General features: G+C 42.9%; 1 protein-coding gene across 3 annotated transcripts in view; it reads left to right on the top strand.

The window, feature by feature from the left end:
- The first annotated feature begins 1,134 nt into the window (after positions 1–1,134).
- The window catches only part of LOC130368774 (TRPM8 channel-associated factor homolog), a 78,217-nt gene continuing 52,744 nt past the window's right edge, over positions 1,135–26,607 (top strand). The window contains exon 1 of one of the 3 annotated variants that reach the window (XM_056572976.1): positions 1,135–1,268. The gene's annotated coding sequence lies outside the window, so the exon portion shown is untranslated. Of the gene's footprint in view, positions 1,269–1,560; positions 1,675–5,742; positions 5,763–26,607 lie in introns of those variants that run through there. The other 2 variants (XM_056572975.1, XM_056572978.1) reach the window with 2 other exon arrangements.

Genomic DNA, 26,607 nt, shown 5'->3' with positions numbered 1-26,607 from the left:
TGAACCTTTGCCGCCTGCCTTGACCTCTTGCTACGTCCAACCTTGCCTTCGCCTTATCCTTGTGTACTAAGCCTATCTCAGCTGTTAGTGGGGTCGAGTCGCTATCGGGGGATACAACCTGGGAGTTACCGCCGCAGCAAGTCCATCCCGCCTTTCGGTGGGCTCTGGTGAAAACCAGTAACTTCTTAGAACGGGTCCCCTGGTAAGGCCCATGCCAACGCCTCACTAACACAGAAGATCCACTACCCGCTTCCAGACCGGTTCCTGACAACTGCAAACACAAACAATCATAAGAGAACATTGGCCCTTCACACATTCACAAAAATATAAAATGCAAATAAATTCATATAAAATTCAATTAATACCACATGGATTTTCTTTAGCTTTTTGCTAGTTTTATTTACATTAAGAGTTTTAAAAAGAAAAATATCCACTGCTATTATTCTATTGATTGGTTCCAGGGGACCCCTGTGGCCCTTTCCCTTAAAGGGGTACTCCGGCGCTAAGACATCTTATCCCCTATCCAAAGGATAGGGGATAAAATTCCTGATCGTGGGGGTCCTGCCTCTGGGGGCTCCCGTGATGTTTCAAGCAGCACCCCATTACCATCATTTCATGAAAGATCACAGGGGTCCCCAGCAGCGGGATCCCCGCAATCAGGCATCTTATCCCCTATCCTTTGGATAGGGGATAAGATGTCTTAGCGCCAGAGTACCCCTTTAACTCCTCCAGTACATTCTTGAGCAAGGTATTAACATTTTCTACAGTTACAACAAGTATTTCTGAGACACTTGGGTGGAATGTCTGCAAAGAATATTCTGCAGAATCCCATTGGTTTGTTAAATATAACCGGAATGTTAAATTATAACCCGGTTTGACCATGGAGAGAGTGAGCTCTTTTTATAAAAAACATACATTTATTGTAATCTTCTTGACATCATGGCAGACAGTACATAAAACAAGACATTTCCATGTAAAGGTAGTCCTTAGCATAAGTAAATAATGTAAGAGGCTTATGTAGGCATGTCCATAAATGTTGTATCACCAGTTGGGATTTCTTCCTATGTACTTCATTCAGCATGGTGGATCCATCTTGAAATGTCCTTTTAAGATGGCCGCCTCTGTTAGCTTCCTCTAGCTGTCATCCTCCTGGTGCTGGAGGGCTGTACAGGACTTCCTAGGAGACCCTCGTCCGTTCCTCCATCTATCAACCTGGCTTTCTCTGGAGCAACTTATGCTCAAATGATGGGTGTCCATCATGATTGAAGGTGTGTCCTTTATAAATGTGGGCGTGTTCATCCTAATTGATCAATGTGTCCACTATCCATAAATACTATTTATTATCTGATTGGATACTACTAGCTCTACAAATATGGTACTTCTCTGAAGTCTCGACGTGACTATTCTCCTGCTACATATATACTGAAATTGTTTATAGTGTGTCATATTGTCTATCTATAGACATGATGGGGGAGATTTATCAAAACCTGTGCAGAGGAAGAGTGGTGCAGTTGCCCATAGCAACCAATCAGATCGCTTCTTTCATTTTCCACAGGCCTCTAAAGAGGCCTGTGGAAAATGAAAGAAGCAATCTGATTGGTTGCTATGGGCAACTACACCACTCTTCCTCTGCAGAAGTTTTTATAAATCTCCCCCGATATCCTTTGACAACTGGTGAGCACGTGGCATGTACTTAATAACCTATGTGATATTGAAAAATGGCATACTTTTTATCATGGTTTCAATGGGATTCTGGTGCACTGTTTACACAGCAGAATTTTCGTGCCAGATGTTTATGTCGCAGAAATTCTGATTCCGTCGTCCACAGAAAGAATAGTCAAGTATATTCTTTCTGTGAAGTCCGCAAGGAAATGAATTGCCGTCTATGAGACAGAGCATTTCTGAGGTCCAGTTAGTCAAATGTACAGAATGGCCCTCATTTACTAAGAAAATCGGGTTGTAAGTCTATGTTGCTTTCTTACCCGACTGCTTATTTCCCCTGGTATTTATTATTATGTCGCATCCTGTTTGTCGCACTGGGTTTTGTTGGTTTTGGTTTCCAACACCTCTGAGCTGTCGGGAAAAAATCCACAACAATTCAACAAATTCGGGTTGGAAACCTTTATAAATATGTGGGAAAGCTCAGAAATGTCGGGTTACGCCCCTTTTTCGGGTTTGGGAGAATCCACATCGGGTCCGTCGGGAAAAAATGCTGCATCGTGTCGCAGACTGGTGCACCATGTCTGCGACATGGCGCAGACAAAGATGCGACAAAAAAAAAAACGACAAAAGAGGTCGGGTTTAGAATAGTAAATGAGGGCCAATGTCTGCATATTTTTTGCCCATGTGAACAAGACCTGAGGGTTTATCTGAGAAGAGACCTCACTGGTCCCCGGCTCTCATGTTTTATTCTGACTCCATGCTTCACGCCCTCCTGTGTGGATGTTTATATTATACTATGCTTTAGTGCTTACATTCCTTAGGGTGCATTCCCACAGGGCGTATACGCAGCGTATTTGACGCTGCGCAAATTTTACAGCAGCAGCGTGAAATACGCTGCGTATCCCTTGCTCACTATACACACAGGGCTTTCCGGCGGCAGCCCTATGTGTGTAGTGAGTTTTGGAGGCGGGGCCATGTGCCGGCGTGTCGGTGACATATTTCCCGCTGCTGCCGTAAAATTTGCGCAGCGTCAAATACGCTGCGTATACGCCCTGTGGGAATGCACCCTTAAAGTAAAGCAAACGTAAGTGACTACACTAGTTAAATATTGCACCAAAATTGTAGAAACAATTACTACTTTATTACAAAAAATCAACAATTTCAAAACATGACACAGGAAAAGATCCCTAACCCATAAAAACATACACCCCAGAAAACGAAGGGAACCCATACAGAGATTGAATAGTTGAGGCAAAAGAATAGCTCAGGCTGGAATAGTATAAAACTCCATATAAAAATCCATTCATCCTAGTACAAAGCACGTGCTATATATTCAATATTCATCACCTAGAGCAGACATGATGCCAGTGGCCACATGGGGAACCGCAGTATACCCTCAACACGGATTTGTTTGCTTTGTCGAGGGTAAACCGCAGTTCCCCAAATGGCCACCAGCATTATGTCTGCTCCAGGTAATGAATATTGAATATATAGCGTGTGCATTGTACTAGGGTGAATGGATGCATTATGGTTTATACTATTTCAGCCTGAGATATACATTTGCCTCAACTATTCCATCTCTGATATCTGTATGGGGTCCCTCTGTTTTCTGGGGTATATGTTTTTATGGGTTAGGGATCTTTTCCTGTGTCATGTTTTGTACTTTTTTTGATTTCTTTTTTTTGTAATAAAGTAAAAGCAATAATTGTTTATACAATGTTGGTGTGTTTTTGGGTAGCATATTGTATGTGATTCATTTATTGTTGAGAAGGTTATTAGAGATGAGCGAACTTACAGTAAATTCGATTCGTCACGAACTTCTCGGCTCGGCAGTTGATGGCTTTTCCTGCGTAAACTAGTTCAGTCTTCAGGTGCTCCGGTGGGCTGGAAAAGGTGGATACATTCCTAGGAAAGAGTCTCCTAGGACTGTATCCACCTTTTCCAGCCCACGGGAACACCTGAAAGCTGAACTAACAGGAAAAGTCATCAACTGCCGAGCCGAGAAGTTTGTGACGAATCAAATTTACTGTAAGTTAGCTCATCTCTAAAAGGTTATGTTATCTGTGGTCTGTGAACTTCTACTTCCAGTGTAGAGTATTGGTTTTGCTACTTGATTAATGTAGAGGATCACAAATTGAGCCTCGCACAAAATGTAAGCAAAAAAAGGCAACTAGAATTGTAATAGTACATATAAAAATATTCTATTGCATTCTTGATGTTTATCTTGACAAACATAACAATAAAACAAAAAGACAATACTTGACTTTCAAGCATGGTTTTACTGCTAGTTCAACATGTCCAGACAATCCTCTAGCCAAACCTTTGTTTTCAACATTCATGGCTAAAAGAGGTCAAATAACTTAAATGGCAAAATAACACATCAGCATTTCCTCCCTGCCCAGACAAGCCTTTGGAGCTCGCAATTGTCAGTAGCAAAATCTTAACATAGTACTTTATGTGTTCACAGTTTGTAAAACAATTTTTGATCAATTAGGATCATTTCAGTTTTTCTTTTCCATTTTTCCCCAATATCACCCCCAAAAATGTACTGATATAAAAAACAACATAAATATGACAAAAATAAATAAAAGCCTTATATATATGACAAAAAATTACGCAAAAATCATTTTAATAACCAAACAAGATAAAAATGTATGCAGTGTCCTGGTAATCGTGTACCGGCTGCAATCTATAAGAACTTGTCATAAAACTGTATGCAGTGTCCCGGTACTCATGTACCAGCTATAATCTCTATGAAGTTGTTATGTGGCTGAGAAACCCTTTTCAACCTGAATAAATGTGTGTATTGGGGACTATGCATAGATAAATCTGTGTATGGGGTATTGTTCTGTACACCGCAATACTATAAGATCATACTCTGAGTTTATTAAAAAGATACATTTCGTTAAAAGGCAATTTTTTCCATCACTACTGAATCTTTTTTATTATCTTGTTTTTAATAATACCCTACAAAATTTTAGTAAAAAAGGTATCTCCATAATTTTTTTGGGGATCGCTAAAGTCTCACTCTCCCTCTCACTTTGGCTGATGTTTTTTTTGATTTTTGGCAAACAGACAGTAGTAGTGATTTTTTTTTTTTAGACCTGGTCAGGAGGTGGTCTAGATTTGTGGATTTTTTAGCACCATTTGTGGGAATTTTGAGACAAAATTAAAAACACACAGATAATAAATACATTACCACTGCACCCGTCACTTTAAAAACTGTTATCCAAACAAAACTTGGCTGAGAGCCTAGCTTACTTGATCTGTCTATATATATCTACACCAATATAAGTGACCATACAAAAATATATTTCAACGATAATAATCTTTATTGTTTACAAAATATAGTATAAAAACAAGTAAAATACATGAATCGATGAGGTACAACGGGAACACAGATAGATGAAAGGCTGGAGGTGAAGATCCAGCAGATAGTTACATGATGTCACATATGCACTGCGGAGTATGCATGGAAAAATGCAGGCAAGTGTAACGTGCAACTGCAGTCTTAAAGGTGCACACTGGTGTAACATCACCGGTGGTGCTGTGCAAATACACACAAAGAAAATTAGCAAGACATGAGATGTAAAAGCATGGGAGGGACAATGGCTACTCCCTTGGGCTAGCAATTATAACATAGTAGTATCAGACAAAAGCACATATATATATATATATATATATATATATATATATATATATATAACGCCTGGACATGCACTCCACAGATCACCTCTCACCTGGACCCTGAATGCGTTTTCGCAATCCTGCTTTATCAAGGGGCGCCCTTGATAACAAACTGGTATACAACTGGATTACAAGAACCAACTTCATCTATCTACTGTATGCTGTTCTTTGATCATACAATGTTTGTTAAGCAGATGCAGATGCATGAAACACATGTACAACACAAGATCCTTCTGATAGGAACGCTCTTAACTCATGTCATTCCTTTACAACTACACCCCCACCATCATTACCCTGTCCCCACCCTCTGCACTCTTGCTGTCTATATAGTGAGAGCCGCGCCTGTTGTGACCATTGTGGTCTGACTGGTCATCAGTTATCTTACTTTTTGCATCGCAGCTCTTCTAAAACAGGTAATGTACACATGATAAACCCCTTTAGGTATTTTTCTTTTCTCTTTTTTCTCTCTCATCTTACCAAAAACCTGTTTCATGTTTAATATTGTTCTGCAGTTTTTGTTTAAACTATGAATGAATTTATAAAGGAAAAGTTCTTGTCTTTGTTTTGGAATGGCACATAGCCCTCTTAAGGGTGCGTTAACACGTGCGTATTTTCTGCTGCAGATTTGCTTTAGCATATTTTGCTGCCCATCTGCAGTAAAAATATGCACGTGTGAACGCACCCTCAGGGTACGTTCACACATACAGGATCCTGCGCAGGGTTTGTAACTGCAGATTAGAAGCTGTGCTCAGTCATTTAGTTTACATTGAAATCTGCAGCAGAAAATCCTGCGCATGTGTGAACATACCCTAAATGGTTTTATCCCTTGAAGAAGAAAAAAAACTAAACATTTCAGAAAGCAGTTGGTGTGTGTGTGTGTGTTTTTTTTTTTTTTTTTGTTGTTGTTGTTGCTTTTTGTGATTAAAACTAAAATATTAAAGAATTCTGGGGGAGATTTATGAAAAACCTGTCCAGAGGAAAAGTTGCTGAGTTGCACATAGTAACCAATCAGCTCTTCTCTTTCATTTTCCAGTGGCTGCTAGGGGTTGCTATGGGAAACTTTGCAACTTTTCCTCTGAACAGGTTTTGATACATCTCCTCTGTGTATAGAAATCAAACATAGGGGAAGATTTCTGAACCCCTGTGTAGAGAAGTGGTGCAGCTGCCCATAGCAACCAATCAGATTGCTTCTTTTATTTTTAGAGAGGCTTGTGAAAAATGAAAGAAGCTATCTGGTTTCTATGGGCAATTGCACCACTCTTCCTCTACACAGGTTTTGATAAATCTCCCCCATAGTTAGCAGAGGAAGTGCCGAGATAGCAGTATCACTTGTGTTTTGATAACTGAGGGAGACTAAGAGCCATAATGCTACATGTGACACTGAGAATAACTGAGGGATTCTGCTGCACCATGCACACAGAGAAACATCTGCCGCAGAAAACCCATTCCAGCCTGCGCCGAAAGAATTGACATGTCAATTCTTTTGGCAGAATCTGCACGTAAATGCTGTCTGTGGAGACAGTGTATTTCCGATCGGTCCTAGCACCTGCAGAATATACCTGCTATTTATGGAATGGCCGTCCGTATTTTCCAGACGTACACTCCGCAAATATTCTACCGTGTGAACATAGTCTGTGGTGAAAATATCTGCAATGGAAATTGCAAATCGTGGCCTTTGCAGAAAGAATCGAATCTGCTTAAAATGCATTGTCGTCTATGAAGACGGCACATTTTTGAATGGTCCTTACGCCAGCATGTTCTGCTAGCGCCCTGCGTCTGCCTGAATAACTGTCGGAAATTTTCCGCAATAAATCAGCCATGTGGTAACATACCTTAACCCCTTTCTGCTATAGGACATATGCAATGCGTCCCAGCACCTGACATGTTAGCGTGCTGGGACATATGCATACATGGCGTCGAACAAACAAAAAATGTAAAAATTACGGTTGTCAGAAAATGACACAAAAGGGAAACAAATTATTTTGCTCAGAAAAGGAAAAAGAACATAAAAAGCTATATAAAATGGGGATCGCCAGAATTGTACCGACCCACAGAATAAATATAAAATCACTTTTACCGCACAGTGAACACCATAAAAAAATTATAAAAATAAAATTGCCAGAAATTTTCCAGTTTTTCACAAAAAATGCTGCATGTGTCAACAAAAATGCACCACTTACATAAAGTGCAATATGTCACGAAAAAAACTATCTTAGAATCGCTCCACTCAGAAAAAGCATTCTAAAGTTATTACCATTTAAAGAGGCACATGTCAATTAAGGTAAAAAATGGGTCTGTCCTTAAAGGGTACTCCGGTGGAAAACAAATGTTGTTTTTAAATCAACTGGTGCCAGAAAGTTAAACAGATTTGTAAATTATTTAAATTTAAAAATGTTAAAGGGGGTACTCCGCTGTTAGACATCTTATCCCCTATCCAAAGGATAGGGGATAAGATGCCTAATAGCGGAGTACCCCTTTAACCCTACAGTACTTATCAGCTGCTGTATACTACAGAGGAAATTGTGTAATTCTTTCCAGTCTGACCAGTCTTTTCTGCTGACACCTCTGTCCATGTCAGGAGAAAGTAGAAACACATCCCCATAGCAAACCTCTCCTACTCCGGAGAGTTCCAGACACAGACAGAGGTGGCAGAAGAGAGCACTGTGGTCAGACTAGAAAGAACTACACAACTTCCTCTGTCATATAGCAGCTAACTACTGGAAGGGTTAAGATTTAAAGGAAAATGGTCATCCCGTTCACCCACACTAAACCCAATACACTGTGTTATGGTGCGGGTGAACAGGAGACCGATGCAGGTTTTTAAAAACAAATCTGCGGCATGCCGGCCCTTTAAATTCAGCACAGTGGCTGCAGCACTGAGTCTCTGGGAGAAGGAGAGCCAAGAGGGACGCCCCTTTCCCCCCTCCCCTCACATTATTGGTGGTGCAGACACGTGCTTTATGTTTTCTGCTCCACCACAGACACTGACACCAGCTGCCAGGAAAAAGACTTCCCATGCAAACAGCTGGAGCCCTCTGTGGTGTCAGGGTGTGAGATGCAGGGCAGATGTTATGGCCCAAGGGGCAGATGGTATTAACCCCTTCTTGTCATGACGCCAGGGCATGGTTTAGCCATAACCACCCGAAGGTAATACAGTGACCCCTCGACTTATGACGGCCTCGACATATGATCATTTCAACATATGATGGCCTCTCAGAGCCCATCGTATGTTGAGGGCAGCCTCAACATATGATGCTGCTGTGTGTCGGGGCCATCGTACAAACAGCTATGTGACAGCGCTGACAACTTCAGCAACTGACAGTTGTTTAATGTCCCCGTGTGCCCCGTTCTGCCTCCTGTTACTCACATGCTGTCCTGCTAACTCACGCAGGCTTCCACTGTGAGCTCCGTGTAAGCCCCGCCCCCCCCAGAGCAGCCATAGCCAATAGCCTGGAGCATCTTGCTGCAGGCATCCAATGAGCTGCTGGCTGCCCTCCCCTTCCTTTCCTATAGAGCTGTAGTCGGCAGGATCGTAATGGAGGACATTCTGTCCCCCCTGAAGGTATTTAAAGAACTGTACAGTACTGTATGCGATGTCACACATCACATACAATACATATATACACTCTACACCCCATACATCAATGTTTCCCTATCAGTGTGCCTCCAGCTGTTGCAAAACTATAACTCTCAGCATGCCCAGACAGTCAATGGCTGTACATGTATGCTGGGAGTTGTAGTTGTGCAACAGCTGGAGGCACCCTGGTTTGTTAAACACTCCACATACAATGGTCATCCCAGAACCAATTAGCAGTTTCCCATAGAGATATGTATTCAACATACAATGGTTCCGAGGCCCCAGAACCAATTACCATTTTTACATAGACATATGTACTCGACATATGATGGTTTCAACATATGATGGTTCTCCTGGAACCAATTAATATCATATGTTGAGGGACCACTGTACTGCTGATCCTGGGTTAGGCAGGGGCAATGAAGACACAAATGCCAGATTAACCCCTTAAGGACGCAGCCCTTTTTCACCTTAAGGACTGAGCCCTTTTTCGCAATTCTGACCACCGTCACTTTATGAATTAATAACGCGAAAACGCTTTTACCGAACATTCTGAGATTTTTTCGTGACATATTCTACTTTATTTTGGTGGTAAATTTTCGGCGCTACTTGCATCCTTTTTTGGTGAAAAATCCCAAAATTTCATGAAAATGTTGAAATGTTTGCATTTTTCTAACTTTGAAGCTCTCTACTTGTAAAGAAAATGGATATTCACAATAAATTTTATTTTTCTTCACAAATACAATGGGGGACATTTATCAAAGTTGTCTATGTCCCGCATCAATATAGACCAAACTACAGAGGGTTAGTCTGGTCTATTGTGCACCTAATTTATCAAATGTCGCACGGCTCTTGATAAATTCTGTGCACAGACTGCATGATCTATGCTTTAGTCTATATTTAAACCTGCTCCAACATAGTCTGACATTTTGGCGTACTTTCAGCCTATGCGACTTGTCGCTGAAAAGTCGCTTTTGATAAATTCAGCACCAATGCATTTTTCAATGCATTTCAGTCTAAAATAGACTTGCATGCATCATGTTCTAAAAATCCTCTAGAGCAAAAGTCGCACATATTTAGACTGCGACTTTCTGTGCGACAAATTTAGACAAGAAAAACCAGTCTAAATCCTTTGATAAATCTCCCCCATTATGTCTACTTTATGTTGGCATCATAAAATGGACATATTTTTGCTTTTTGAATAAATTAGTGGGCTTCAAAGTAGAGCAGCAATTTTCAAAAATGTTATGAAAATTGCTAAATCTGAAGGGACAGATGTTACAGAACTACAACTCCCAGCATGCCTGGGCAGTCCAGGCATGCTGAGAGTTGTAGTTTAGCCACATCTGGAGGGCTACCGTTTGGGCACCACTGTAACAGTGGTCTCCAAACTGTGACCCTCCAGATGTTGCAAAACTGCAACTCCCAGCATGCCCAGACAGCCTTTGTCTGTCTGGGCATGCTGGGAGTTGCAGTTTGGCATTCCTAGTGGTTACCACAGTAAAGATCGCTTTACTTTCACTTTCTATTCCCCCACCGTCGATTCTCCACCTGAGCAAGTATCCAGCAGGCTCCAGCGAAGATCCCGGGTCCCCAGGCATCTTCTCCTGCAGGTACGGCCTCCATCTTCTTCCCAGATCCCATCGACATCCAGGGGCGGGCAGAACGGGGGGTTGCCATGGCAACCCCCTGTCCTGCCCTGCCATTGGTCAGAACTCTATTCTGACTAATGACAGGAGGAGATCGCAGCTCTGCGACCTCACTCCTATCCATTAGGCTGATCGGGGCTGTTGCTGACCACTCCGATCACCCCTATTTTCCGGGTCATCGGGTCACCAGAGACCCGATCAGCCCGGAATTGGAGAAAATCGCATGTCTGAATTGACATGCGATTTTCTCCGATCACCGACATGGGGGGGGTCTCAGGACCCCCCTAGGTGATGTGCCAGGGTGCCTGCTGAATGATTTCAGCAGGCATCCGGCTCCGGTCCCCAACCGGCTAGCGCCCTGTGTCCTTAAGGACTCGGAATGCAGGACGTACGCCCTGTGTCCTGAAGAGGTTAAGGATAATGGCAGCTTTACTGAGGCAAGACAGGTAATATAGTCTGTGCAGTACAGCCAAATATCCCAGGGAGGTGACAAGTGACACAGGGGGACTTCGTAGGCTTGCTGGGACTTGCAGTAGTTAGACTGACTTTAGTGCATGTAGGCCATGGTGACTACAGATGGAGTAGACTTGACAGAGATGGTGATTGACAATAAGATGACTTGATTTACTGATGACCGACTTGTGGCTGCAGGACTTTTGGCTTGAGGCTTCCAATGCTCTGGACCTCAGCATACAGCAGAAGAGAGAGAGATTACAGCCCCTCCCCTGGTTATATAGGGGGGGCAGTGCAAGGTCACCTGGTCACTGGAGCCCTCTGGGTAACAATCATGTGGTACAAACATTAATCCCTTAAGGACGCAGCGTTTTTCCGTTTTTTTTTTTTTTTTTGCATTTTCATTTTTTCCTCATCACCTTTTAAAAATCATAACGCTTTCAATTTTGCACCTAAAAATCCATATGATGGCTTATTTTTTGCGCCACCAATTCTACTTTGCAGTGACTTTTGTCATTTTACCCCCAAAAAAATTCATTGTGCGACAAAATTGAAGAAAAAATTTCATTTAGTAAATTTTGGGGGCTTTTGTTTCTACGCAGTGCATTTTTCGGTAAAAATAACACCTTCTCTTTATTCTGTAGGTCCATACGGTTAAAATGATACCCTACTTATATAGGTTGGATATTGCCGTACTTCGGAAAAAATCCTAACTACATGCAGGAAAATTTATACGTTTAAAATTGTCATCTCCTGACCCCTATAAAAAAAAAAATGTCCACGTACAGGGCTGGTATGAGGGCTAATTTTTGCGCCGTGTTCTGAAATTTTTATCGGTACCATTTTTTGTATTGATCGGACTTTTTGATCGCTTTTTATAAATTTTTTTCATGATATAAAAAGTGACCAAAAATACACTATTTTGTACTTTGGAATTTTTTGCGCGCACGCCATTGACCGTGCAATTTAACCCCTTAACGACGCAGGACGTATATTTACGTCCTGTGCCGGCTCCCACGATATGAAGCGGGATCGCGCCGCGATCCCGCATCATATTGCGTCGGTCCCGGCGCTCATCAACGGCCGGGACCCGCGGCTAATACCACACATCGCCGATCGCGGCGATGTGTGGTATTAACCCTTTAGAAGCGGCGGTCAAAGCTGACCGCCGCTTCTAAAGTGAAAGTGACCCGGCTGCTCAGTCGGGCTGTTCGGGACCGCCGCGGTGAAATCGCGGCGTCCCGAACAGCTGACCGGACACCGGGAGGGCCCTTACCTGCCTCCTCGGTGTCCGATCGGCGAATGACTGCTCCGTGCCTGAGATCCAGGCAGGAGCAGTCAAGCGCCGATAACACTGATCACAGGCGTGTTAATACACGTCTGTGATCTGTGTAAAAGATCAGTGTGTGCAGTGTTATAGGTCCCTATGGGACCTATAACACTGCAAAAAAAATGTAAAAACAAAAAGTGTTAATAAAGGTCATTTAACCCCTTCCCTAATAAAAGTTATAATCACCCCCCTTTTCCCATAAAAAAAATAAAACAGTGTAAAAAATTACGCTTGCGTAAATGTCCGCACTATAAAAATATATCATTAATTAAAACGCACAGTCAATGGCGTGCGCGCAAAAAAATTCCAAAGTCCAAAAAAGCGTATTTTGGTCACTTTTTATACCATTAAAAAATGAATAAAAAGTGATCAAAAAGTCCGATCAAAACAAAAATCATACCGATAAAAACTTCAGATCACGGCGCAAAAAAATTGTCCTCATACCGCCCTGTACGTGGAAAAATAAAAAAGTTATAGGGGTCAGAAGATGACATTTTTAAACGTATAAATTTTCCTGCATGTAGTTATGACAAAATCAAACCTATATAAGTAGGGTATCATTTTAACCGTATGGACCTACAGAATAATAAGGCGTCATTTTTACCGAAATATGCACTGCGTAGAAACGGAAGCCCCCAAAAGTTACAAAATGGCGTTTTTTCTCCGATTGTCGCACAATGATTTTTTTTTTTCGTTTCGCCGTGCATTTTTGGGTAAAATGACTGTCACTGCAAAGTAGAATTGGCGACGCAAAAAATAAGCCATAATAATGGATTTTTAGGTGGAAAATTGAAAGGGTTATGATTTTTAAAAGGTAAGGAGGAAAAAACGAAAGTGCAAAAACTGAAAAACCCTGAGTCCTTAAGGGGTTAATTAACAATATATTTTTAGGGTTCGGACATTTTCGCACGACGATACCACATATGTTTATTTTTATGCTATCGCTAGCAGCCGGGACCGACCCCGTTTTTCACACCGGGACCGGGCTTAAGAGGTTAAAGCAACAGTACACTAAATGAGGCAAACCTATATACATAATGGGGGTATGCTGCAGGGAGCCCTTGGGACATGCAGGGACACTGCCTGCCTGACATCATCCTGTAATGGTACATCACAAACTCCCCCACTTGAATAAAGTTGCCCTCAACGCCCAGTCTGGGAGGGCGGAGGAGCAAAATGGCCACAGGAGCCACTTGAAGTCCTGGGGCATTGCAATTAACGTCCATTTACAGGCTGAACTTTAGTATGACTAATGAAAATAAAGAGTTCTTGTATAATGTCCATACAAGCTCTGAAGACTTATAAACTTTTAAGACCATTTTCGTAACATGACTTGATAACCTTACACTTGACTATAACATACTTTATGCAACTGTTGACACAATATAAGATTGATTGGGCTGCAGGAGGCTTTTTACCCAATGTCTTGGCTACTGGGGTCCCTTGGCATAACACACTTCTCCCCAGAACACTAGATATATAATTTAGACTAGACATTTGTTACCTTTGACTGTTTGATACATGCATAGCAGGTTACAGGTATACCTTCTGGACTGGAAAGTATCCTGAGCACGAGGACACAAAAGAAAATACATTAGACATATGACAATTTATAGAGACATTAGTGTGCACTGTTTTGTGGTTAGTGCTACAGCTCTAGTGAAATGACACATATGTGTACATGAAAGTGTGTGTGTGTGTGTGTGTGTGTATATATATATATATATTACTCAGTGACTCTGTGTGATACTAAGGGTTACTTGACACTTATTCTTTGTATCTTGCTGGCAGTTGGCCCTGTGTAGACCTTTGGGACCTATGCAGGACCATTTCTTGTGAATCAGGAACACTTCCTTCTTTGGGTGCTCTTGTCATGACTGGAGTTGTAGGGGATTCTTGGTGATCAAATTCCAGAGTTGGAGCTGGTTCTGGACTATCAGGACTCGGGCGGGCTGGCTGGCAGAGACACTGGAGACCTAGAAAACGCGGTGTAGACTGGTGCCAATGGTGACAGAACTGGACCTAGTGAGGTGACTAGGGTTGGCTTCACCGGCCTCTGGGATGGCATGACCCAGAAGACTGCAGGTTGGGTGGGAGAGAACATGGGTACATCCATGGATGGGTGGATCCCCTCTCCTGACACGTACTCCCTAGCAGATCTGACAGCTGGTGGAGGAGGTATAGGAGGTTCAGGCAGGTCTTCCTTGAGACATAACTTTATACGGTGGACGACTTGCGGCTTATAGCAAGTTTTCTGGATCTCGTACACATCAGAGTCTAGGTAGGGTATGGACGTTATTGTGTATGGCTCTATTTCCCAGATGGTATCCAGCTTGTGGGACCTTAGAAATTTTCGCAGCCAGACCTTGTCACCTAACGGAGGCATGACTATTATAGTCTCGCTGTTGCTTTTGCTGAGCCTCGTCCATCTTTTTATTGACAATGTCTTTTGCTTCCTGGATTCTTCTTTGATGGTCAGAGACCCCACTCCATGGAAACTTGTGGAGAGTTATTGAAGGGAGCTTGATGTCCAAACGTCCGGTCCTTCGGTAGCTGCCCATGCTGCCCCATCAGGTAGAAAGGGGTGTATCCTGTGAAATAATGGACCGTGTTGTTATAAATTTCCAGCAATTCAGGCAACAATCGAGGACACTCTTCGTGTTTTGACACAGACGCTGCTCGCAGCATGTGGATAAAAACTTGATTCATGCGTTCAGAGTCCGTTCCCTTGAGGGTGGTAAACAGTAGTTCGAAGTTTCTTACAGGCGTGGAACTGACTAAAGGCTACTCCACGGTCCGTTAGGACAGACTCTGGACACCCAAGGGTTTGCATCCAATTGGAGTAGAACATCTGAGCCGCTGTTTTGTCTGTGAGGTCTAACAGGTACTACGACAACCCATTTGGAGTAGTGATCCACCATGGTGAGAGCCCAAGTGTACCCAGGCCGGGTAGGAGACAACTTGACATGGTCTAGTGTGACCAGCTGATTAGGCCTTTCAGTCTGGATGGAATGGAGGGGTGCTCTTGTGTCCTTGCGCACATTCTTGGTGACATTGCAGACTGCACACTCACTGCACTATTTTTTCAATGTTGCTCCGCATTCCCATCCAGTAGATTCTTTGTCTGACAGTAGCCTCGGTCTTGTGGACTCCAAAGTGTCCCGACTGGTCATGATATGCGTTGAGGACCATCGCTGCGTCTCTTCAGGGAATCAGAATCTGATGAAGTCGATCACCAGAGACCGGATGCATAGAATTTCAGGACAAAAGTCCCTTGTGCACGAACAGTAGCTTCCTCTGTCGCCACAGACGTTTAAACTCGTAGTCACACCGGGCCTGCCATACACGGGTTGGTACCTTTTTCATCAGTAGGTAGTCCAACAGATCCCCCATAACTTGACTTTCGTCTTGTAGAGTCTTCCAGGTGTATAGGTCATCTTGAACCTTCTCGGGCCTGGGTTCACCGTCCTCAAGGGCGGTCACACCATTCTGATTTACGAACTTCTGGTAAAATGGGGGCATCTCCATGTCTTCCCACTCGTCTTCGACAGGTGGTTCTTCGTGGTTGGGTCATCCGATACAGTACATCAGTGTTGACGTTTGACTTGCCACTTCTGTACTTGATGGTGAAATTGTAATTGGCCAATCTTGAGGCCCAACGCTGCTCAATGGCACCTAATTTGGCAGTATTCAGATGGGCCAATGAGTTATTAGTTAGACAGTGAATGGCGTGACAGCCAAATAGTCCTTATACTTTTCAGTGGCGGCCCATACAAGGGTGAAGAGTTCCAGCTTGAAGGAGCTGTAGTTTGCACTGTTCTTCTCTGCTCCTCCCAGGTTATGACTGGCATAGGCTATCACTTGCTCTTGCCCTTCTTGGAATTGGAACACGACAGCTCCCAGACCTTCAAAGCTGTCATCAGTATACAACCGGAATGGCTGACTGTAGCCTTGTACGCCAGGATGGGTGGTTCTGTCAGCAGGTGTTTAGGAGCCCGGAACGCTGTCCCTTGCTCTTTGGCCCATTCAACAGGTAGTCTTCCTCTGTAGTTCTCCTTCACTGTACCCCGCAGGAGAGCTGTGAGGGGTTCTGCAATCTGAGCAAAGTGGGGAATGAAGTGGCCGTAGTAGCCGGCAAATCCCAGGAAGCTCCTGACATCTTTCACTGTGCATGGGGTAGGCCAGTTCTTGACAATCTCTATTTTCTCAGGATTAGGCTGGACTCCCTCTGCTGACAACATGACCTAGGTAGTGTACCTGAGGTTTAAGCAGATGACACTTTGACGGTTTGATCTTCAGCCCATGCTTGATCAGGATTTGGAAGATGTCTGACAGATGACTGAGGTGTTCCTGGTAGGACTTGGAATACATGACAACATCGTCCAGGTACAACAGGACACTTTGAAAATTCAGATGGCCCAGGCACCGCTCCATCAGATGCTGGAGTGTAGCAGGGGCATTACATAGCCCAAACGGCATACTCTTAAACTCAAACAGTCCCATGGGTGTTACAAAGGTGGTCTTCTCTCGGTCCTCCACGGCCATAGGCACTTGCCAATATCCGCTGATTAAGTCCAGAGTGGAGAAGTAAGCAGCCAACCCGAGGGCTGTGAATGACTCTTCAATTCTGGGTAGAGGATAAGCATCTTTATGTGTGACAATGTTCAACTTTCTGTAGTCAACACAAAAGCAAATAGTTCCATCTTTTTTCTTGACCAACACCAGGGGCGCTGCTCAGGGACTCTGACTCTCTTGAATGACATCCGCCTCTTTCATATCGGCCAGCATCTTCTTGGTAGTCTGTTACATGCCAGGCGCAACCGGGCGGTGTCTCTCTCTTTAATAGGTGGGTTGTCACCGGTGAGGATTCTGTGCTGGAGCATAGACGTACGTCCAAAGTCTGTGGGGTGTTTGCTGAAAGCCTTGTGGTACCTTCTGGCAATGTTGACGACTCCCTTGACTTGTTCCCTTGGGGTAGTATTGTCTCCTACTTGTAGTTGTGCCCACCAGGGCTCAGGAGTACTGGCACCGGATCCTTCAGTCACTTGGGCCACACGCTGTCAGGCCACCTTGCGTTCTGTTAGGATGTCCCTTGACTCTATGAGATACAGCTGGGTGACTGGGGTGTATTTAGGCAATACAGCAGCAACATTCGACAGATTGACTAACCAGACTGAGACTCTCCCATTGGTAACTGTGACAAGGCATCTCGCAGCTCGAACAAGGGGATGATCTTCCAATTGCATAGGCTCCAGCAGGGCTTGATAGTCCTTGTTCTTTACTCCAGGATGTGCATGGCACCAGATGATGATCTCTGTGTTGGGTTGTAATGTCACCGACCTGATGTCTTGTACTGCCAATTTCACCTTGCTTGTTGGCAAACTTCTGCTCCGCCTGTAGAACTTTCAAGTGGTGCTGCGCAGCCCGCTGGCCTGAAGGGGACATGAAAGGGAGAGAGGCATGCAAGGCATCTACTATTTCAACAAAACAGTTTTTCATATTGTTCATCCCCCAGTATAAACACAGCAGACCCCTTATCTGACACATTAGTTACAATCGCTCCCTGCCCGGTAAGTACATGCTTTCCCAACTGAATAGTTGGCTCCCAGTATCCATGTCTGGGGACTGGTTGCCTGTTACCTGCCACTTCTCTGAAGTCAACATCATCAGGCTCACACAATACACGAGCATCCCAATGCAGTGCATTGTCTCTGTCCCAACTTGTTACAATGAGTACAGAAGGGTCTATTACTCCCAGAATACCTAGCGGGTGAAGGGGCACAGTAACTGGGATTACATGGGGCAGGAGCAGAGGGGGTTCCTCTAGCCATGGATTGCTCATGGGAGAGTGTAGCAGGCCTTGTGGCGAGCTCCCTGATAGCCTTAGTCAATTGTGCAAGGTCTTGTTTAATACTCTGTAAGTCTGAAGCAGTAGTGATTGACATTGTTGCTTGGATTGGGGTCAGGACAGTTGAACAGGGCAGTTTAGGACTGACTGTCGTCCCTGAGGGTTCCTGAGCAGGTACAAGGGGAGTACAAACATCCTTTAGACTCAGTCCCCGACTCAATTACTTGAATAGCTAGTCTTTTAAAAGCAGAAAATGACATGGTGGGGTTTTGGACTGCTAACATTCTCAATTAGGCTTTGTCCCACTTGTTATGGACCCCATCAATAAATCTGTCCATTCACCCCTTAAGGACTCAGGGCGTACCTGTATGCCCTGGGTATTTCCAGTCCCCACCGCTCACCGGGCTGGGACTGGAACAGGATGCCTGCTGAGATTCCCCCTCCCCCCCCCCCCCCCATGTTGGCAAACCCCGCAAATCGCTGATCAATTCAGACCGGCAATTTGCGGCGATTCCAGGCTGATCGTGTCTCTGATGACCCGATAGCCCAGAAAATAGGAATGATCGGAGATGTCAGAGACGTGGGGTGCCACCTCCTCCTATCCCCTGCCATTGGTTGTTGGGCACAGTGAGGGGGGGGGGGGAAGATGGCGGCAGGTACCGGAGTCCACAAGGAGGCCAAGGGACCGGCGATCGCGGCGGAACCGGCGGCAGTGCTCTGCGGGTGAACTACAATGCTCAGAAGAGAAGGAGCGCCATTGGGCTTTTTGAGAGAGAATGTGTCTGGAATTGAAGGCCATGTGTGTTTACAAAGCCCCCATGGTGCCAGAAAAGTGGACACCCCCCCCCCCCCACATGTGCCCCCATTTGGAATCTACAAGCCTCACAGAATTTAATAAGGGGTGCAGTGAGCATTTACACCCCACAGGTGTCTGACAGATTTTTTGAACAGTGGTCCATGAAAATGAAAAATGGAATTTTTAATTTGCACAGCCCACTGTTCCAAAGATCTGTCAAACATCAGTGGGGTGTAAATGCTCACTGCACCCCTTATTACATGAGGGGTATAGTTTCCAAAATGGGGTCACATGTGGGGGGGGGGGCATTGTTCTGGTAGCACGGGGGTTTTGCAAATGCACATGGCCCCCGACTTCCATTCCAAACAAATTCTCTCTCCAAAAGCCCAATGGCACTCCTTCTCTTCCGAACATTGTGGTATGCCTGCAGAGCACTTTACATCCACATATGGGGTGTTTTGGGAGGCTTTTCTCCTATTACCCCTTGTGAAAATAAAAAAAATTGGGGTAACGCCAGCATTTTAGTGAGAAAAAAATAAAAAAAATGTATTTCACGTGCAAATGTACCGGAAATTTCTCAAACACCTGTGGTGTGTTAAGGGTCACTGTACCCCTTGTTACGTTCCTTGAGGGGTGTTTTTTCCCAAATAGTGTACCATGTGGGGCTTTTTTTTGCTGTTCAGGCCCCATAGGAGCTTCCTAAATGCGACATGCCCCTCAAAAAACATTTCAGCAAAACTTGTTTTCCAAAAGCCAAATGTGACTCCTTCTTTTCTGAGCATTGTAGTGCGCCCGCAGTACTCTTGACATCCACACATGGGGTATTTCCATACTCAGAAGAATTGGGGTTACAAATTTGGGGGGGGGGTTCTCCTATTACCCCCTTGTAAAAATTTGGGGGGAAAAACTGCATTTTAGTGACTTTTTTTTTTTTTTTTTTTCTTTACACATCCAACTGTACCGAAAAGTAATCAAACACCTGTGGGGTGTTAAGGCTCACTGTGCCCTTTGTTAGGTTCCTTGAGGGGTGTCGTTTCCAAAATAGTATGCCATGTGGGTTTTTTATTTTTTGCAGAAAAACTCACTCTCCAAAATCCCATTGTCGCTCCTACCCTTCTGAGCCCTCTTGTGGACCCACAGAGCACTTGACATACACATATGAAATATTTCCTAACTTTAGAGAAATTGGGTTACAAGTTTTAGGGGGATTTCTCTCCTTTTTAACCCTTATAAAAATTCAAAAACTGAGTCTACAAGAACATGCTTGTGTAAAAAATGAAGATTTTGAATTTTCTCCTTCACATTGCTGCTATTCCTGTGAAACACCTAAAGGGTTAACACACTTTCTATATGTCATTTTGAATACTGTGAGGGGTGCAGTTTTTATAATGGGGTCATTTATGAGGCATATCTAATATGAAGGCCCCTCAAATCCACTTCAAAACTGATTTTGAAAATTTCTAAACTGACTTTGCCTATATTGAAAAGTACATAGAAAAAAACTTTTTTGGGAGTGGTCCCGGAATTCTTTAAAAAAAATGAGCACTTTTTAGTTTGTGACATAAAGAAAAGCCCTTATACTTGGTGAGTTGTTTTTTTTTTTTTTTTTTTTTTTTTTTTCAAACCACTCACACACTTGAAAGGCCTTGAAAGAAATTTTTTTCCAATATCTCGTGCCGGTCCTCATCTGCTTCAATCCATTCCGGTCGGTAACACGTCACTCCGAATAACACAAGTAGAAATAGAAAGAAACAACATCATCGATCCTGTCCGCTCTCCAATTTTTTTTTTTTTATCTATTTCTAAAACTGATTTTGAAAATGTTGTGAAAAATTGGAAAATGACTGCTGAACTCAAATTTTTGAATTTTTACCAGGAAATGATGCAAGTATTGATGGAAATCTTGGAATCAGAATGAAAAGTAAAAGCATCCCAGAGTTATTAATGCTTAAAGCGTACCCGTCAGAAGCAACAAAAAAAACATGTTTTAACCCCTTAACGACGCAGGACGTATATTTACATCCTGCGCCGGCTCCCGCGATATGAAGCGGGATCGTGCCGCGATCCCGCATCATATCGCGTCGGTCCCGGCGCTCATCAACGGTCGGGACCCGCGGCTAATACCACACATCGCCGATCGCGGCAATGTGCGGTATTAACCCTTTAGAAGCGGCTAAAGCGAAAGTGACCCGGCTGCTCAGTCGGGCTGTTCGGGACCGCCGCGGTGAAATCGCGGCGTCCCGAACAGCTGGCAGGACACCGGTAGGGCCCTTACCTGCCTCCTCGGTGTCCGATCGGCAAATGACTGCTCCGTGCCTGAGATCCAGGCAGGAGCAGTCAAGCGCCGATAACACTGATCACAGGCGTGTTAATACACGCCTGTGATCTGTGTAAAAGATCAGTGTGTGCAGTGTTATAGGTCCCTATGGGACCTATAACACTGCAAAAAAAATGTAAAAAGTGTTAATAAAGGTCATTTAACCCCTTCCCTAATAAAAGTTTGAATCACCCCCCTTTTCCCATAAAAAAAATAAAACCATGTAAAAAAAATAAATAAATAAACATATGTGGTATCGCCACGTGCGTAAATGTCCGAACTATAAAAATATATAATTAATTAAACCGTACGGTCAATGGCGTACGCGCAAAAAAATTTGCGCAAAAATCATACCGATAAAAACTTCAGATCACGGCGCAAAAAATGAGTCCTCGTACCGCCCTGTACTTGGAAAAATAAAAAAGTTATAGGGGTCAGAAGAGGACATTTTAAAACGTATAAATTTTGCTGCATGTAGTTATGATTTTTTCCAGAAGTGCGACAAAATCAAACCTATATAAGTAGGGTATCATTTTAACCGTATGGACCTACAGAATAAAGATAAGGTGTCATTTTTACCGAAATATGCACTGCGTAGAAACGGAAGCCCCAAAAAGTTACAAAATGGCATTTTTTTTCTTCCATTTTGTCGCACAATTTATTTTTTTTTTTTCTGTTTCTCCGTGCATTTTTGGGTAAAATGACTAATGTCACTGCAAAGTAGAATTGGCGACGCAAAAAATAAGCCATAATCTGGATTTTTCGGTGGAAAATTTAAAGGGTTATGATTTTTAAAAGGTAAGGAGGAAAAAACGAAAGTGCAAAAAACGGAAAAACCCTGAGTCCTTAAGGGGTTAAATATCACTCAGTACCTAATCCTGACCATGTACATCTAATTTGTATGTGTCTAGCATCTTTATTTATTTTTTTTTTTATTACACTTTTAATTTAGCTCACTAGTCTGAATTCCTCTCAAAGGGAGGGGCGTGGCCTCACTGTGCAGGTCTCCGCCCTCTCCATCAGTATGCTGTCTGCTCACATCTCCCCTAGCATTAGCAAAACTACAACTCCCAGCTTGTCCTCACTGACAGTAGCGGGACACAAGCTGATAGTGGGAGGATTTTTCCTCCAGCTGTGAGCTCCTGTATGGTAGTATTATCCCGTCACTCTATGATGGTAATGGTAGTGGTCATGTTGCGGTGCAATTATTTGTCCTTTGAATAGTGATGTCATTGGTCTCTCTGTATAGTGGTTTTATGTAATAACAGCAGGAGTAATATGTCATCCTGGTGTGGATATATAATATTTTATGTTTTTAAACCCAAACCCGTGAGAAAATCCTGTGTGTGCCACCGGTGAGTGCCGATGAATACACTATGCACCGCCATTCTCTTAAATTCACTCATGATTGAGTTTCGCCGAAGGCCTCACATAGTCTAGAGCCGCGTCTGGCCTGTTAGGTATAATCCATTTCTGGTATCAGACACAGCATGATGGGATATAGGAAGTGGAGTTGGGGCTTATCTACTGCAATGTGCAGGAGAGAATTTGAGAGAACAACCTGGGCTGTGTGGCTGAAAGGCTGTGTGCCTGATGACGATGATCCACACTGCTTCTGATCTTCATTTAACCTCTGACCACCAATGAAGCTAAGGCTAGCTTTCCCTTGTGTATATAGCGGTGTACCTACTGCTGTATGCCCATAGTGCTGCAGTGTGTTCTCTCCATTCCCCTCCCTTTTGCTTCTCAGTAGCAATGTAACCCCTTCTTTGATCTGGTATTTCTTTCCTTTTGGCTCACAAAGCACCTTGCAATGTGCATCTGTAACCCTTTCTCTCTCCACATGCCATCCATAGTAGTGTATTTTAAATCATCCCCCAGCACAGTGCTAGCCTGTTCAGTCCAATGAACTTGGGAAAGGAAAGGAAGTCCTGGGAGTGGTACTGGCAAACAGCCTAATTCTGGTCCCGCTTCCTTAAATAGAGAGAATTAGAAATAGCTGTGCACAGTGGAGTGCGTTCTGAGGAGCTCAATAAAGTCAATGAGAATTAACAGGTATGCTTTAAAGCTATATTTCCATCTGTTTATAAGCTTTTATACTATAGACACAAAATAAACCTATGCAGAACACATTTTAGCTTTTTAGGTTTCTTTCTAGTAAGCACTCTTAAAAATTAGAGTATTTTGTATCTGCATTTCGCAAAGCTGATTTTAGGTTTACAAAAGGTTTGAAGAACTTTTTTTTACTTTTAAATGTATATTTTACAGGGTGAGGAGCATATAAGATGATGATGTTGTCCTTTGGGTGTTAATTCTTCCTATAAGACTTAAGACTTCACGTGATTTCACATTTTAAGAATCATGTGACACAGAACCAGTTTTTTCTTTTCTGTATTTTTGAACCAAGTGTTTGGAATGTAAGCTTCCAGTCATATACCATATATCCTAGCAAACAGGAATTGCCTAGAGCACAAATAAGGAAAGTAAATCTTAGTGTGCTTACGTGTACAAGCACCATCAGTCAGACTAATATCAATATACAGATCTGATTGACATTTTTTTTTTTTTTTTGTCCAAATGGATTTAACACAATATAACCGTAGACATACATGTCACATGTTTTAAAAAAGGCACTGATAAATTATTTTTTAAGGACGCAGCCCTTTTAGCAATTCTGACCACTGTTGCTTTAGGCACTAATAACTCTAAAACGCTTTTACCGAATATTCTGATTCTAAGAGTTTTTTTCGTGACATATTCTACTTTATTTTGGTGGTAAATTTTCGGCGTTACTTGCATCCTTCTTTTGGGCCGGCGTGTCCGTGCGAAGGTGTGGTGGAACTGATCGGTGGGCAGTCTAGGCATGCTGAGAGTTGTAGTTTGGCAACATCTGGAGGGCTACCATTTGGGCACCACTGTAACAGTGGTCTCCAAACTGTGACCCTCCAGATGTTGAAAAACTACAACTCCCAGCATGCCCAGACAGCCTTTGGCTGTCTGGACATGCTGGGAGTTGCAGTTTGGCAACCACTAGGATCACTTTACTGCCACCTTCCTTGATGCTCCCCGCTGTCGCCTCCCTACCTGCACCGCTGATCTCGGCTGATGCCACCGATGATCGATTAGAGCCAGATACTGAAACATGTTGTGTGTGGTGTTTTTTTTTTTTTTTTTTTCTTTATTTTTTTCCAGTTCCTACTATCTTATTGTAATTTTTTTCATTTTTGTTCAACATTATGGGGGCAGTAAACTTACCTGACCTGTTTTTTTAACAGCACAATTGTCTGGCCCAGACCTTAGCGACATGAAAGGGAGCATTATGTAGGCATGCTCTGTGACCTGTGGAGAGGTTATTCCACAAGGAAAGGAAGCAGACCTCTTAGCTTTAGCTATTGTAAATGGTTTCTTATCTAAACACTGGAGTCACCTTTTCCCTGTATCCTGTCTGTGATGATAAGGAGGATATGCCTGAAAGCTTATAGGGGTTAACCAACATTAACCCCTTAAGGACCAAGCCCATTTAGGCCTTAAGGACCAGAGCGTTTTTTGCACATCTGACCACTGTCACTTTAAACATTAATAACTCTGGAATGCTTTTAGTTATCATTCTGATTCCGAGAGAGTTTTTTCGTGACATATTCTACTTTAACATAGTAGTAAAAAATTTTTGGTAACTTGCATCCTTTCTTGGTGAAAAATCCCAAAATTTGATGAAAAATTTGAAAATTTTGCATTTTTCTAACTTTGAAGCTTTCTGCTTGTAAGGTAAATGTATATTACAAATATTTTTTTTTTCTTCACATATGCAATATGTCTACTTTATGTTTTGCATAATAAAATGTATTAGTTTTTACTTTTGGAAGACACCAGAGGGCTTCAAAGTTCAGCAGCAATTTTCCAATTTTTCACAACATTTTCAAACTCGCTATTTTTCAGGGACCAGTTCAGTTTTGAAGTGGATTTGAAGGGTCTTCATATTAGAAATACCCCATTATAAAAACTGCACCCCAAAGTATTCAAAATGACATTGTCAGTGTTTTAACCCTTTAGGTGTTTTGCAGGAATAGCAGCAAAGTGAAGGAGAAAACTCAAAATCTTCATTTTTTACACTCGCATGTTCTTGTAGACCCAATTTTTGCAAGTGGTAAAAGAACATTTTTACTTGCATTTGTAGCCCAATTTCTCTCGAGTAAGGACATACCTCATATGTCTATGCTCAGAAGCAAAGGAGCGACAAGGGGATTTTGGAGAGAACATTTTTCGGAAATGGTTTTTGGGGGGCATGTCACCTTTAGGAAGCCCCTAGGGTGTCAAAACAGCAAAAAAAAAAAAAAAAAAAAAAAAAACACATGGCATACCATTTTGGAAACTAGACCCCTCGGGGAATGTAACATGGGATAAAGTGAGCCTTACTACCCCACAGGTGTTTCATGACTTTTGCAAATGTAAAAAAAAAAAATTTTTACCTGAAATGCTTGTCTTCCAAAAATTTTACATTTTTAAAAAGGGTAATAGCAGAAAATACCCCCCAAAATTTGAATAACAATTTCTCCCGATTCAGAAAACGCCCCATATGGGGGGTGAAAAGTGCTCTGCTGGCGCACTACAGGTCTCAGAAGAGAACGAGTCACATTTGGCTTTTTGAAAGCAAATTTTGCTCTGAGGGCATGCCGCATTTAGGAAGCCCCTATGGTGCCAGGACAGCAAAAAAAAAAAAAAACCCACATGGCATTATATTTTGGAAACTAGACCCCTCGGAACGTAACAAGGGGTTAAGTGAACCTTTTATACCCCACAGGTGTTTCACGACTTTTGCATATGTATAAAAATTTTTTTTTTACATTTTTAAAAAGGGTAAAAGCAGAAAATAGCCCCCAAAATTTGTAACACAATTTCTCCTGAGTACGGCGATACCCCATATGTGACCCTAAACTGTTGCCTTGAAATAAGACAGGGCTCCAAAGTGAGAGCACCAGGCGCATTTGAGGCCTAAATTAGGGACTTGCATAGGGGTGGACATAGGGGTATTCTACGCCAGTGATTGCCAAACAGGGTGCCCCCAGCTGTTCTAAAACTCCCAGCATGCCTGGACAGTCAGTGGCTGTCTGGTAATACTGGGGGTAGTTGTTTTGCAACAGCTGAAGGCTCCGTTTTGGAAACAGTGGTGTACCAGACGTTTTTCATTTTTCTTGGGGAGGGGAGGGGGGCTGTGTAGGGGTATGAGTATATGTAGTGTTTGTTACTTTATTTTATTTTGTGATAGTGTAGTGTTTTTAGGGTACAGTCGC

Source organism: Hyla sarda, chromosome 4, assembly GCF_029499605.1.
Source record: "Hyla sarda isolate aHylSar1 chromosome 4, aHylSar1.hap1, whole genome shotgun sequence".
In the NCBI taxonomy this organism is placed as follows: Eukaryota; Metazoa; Chordata; class Amphibia; order Anura; family Hylidae; genus Hyla; species Hyla sarda.
This window is presented reverse-complemented; position numbering and strand designations above follow the sequence as displayed.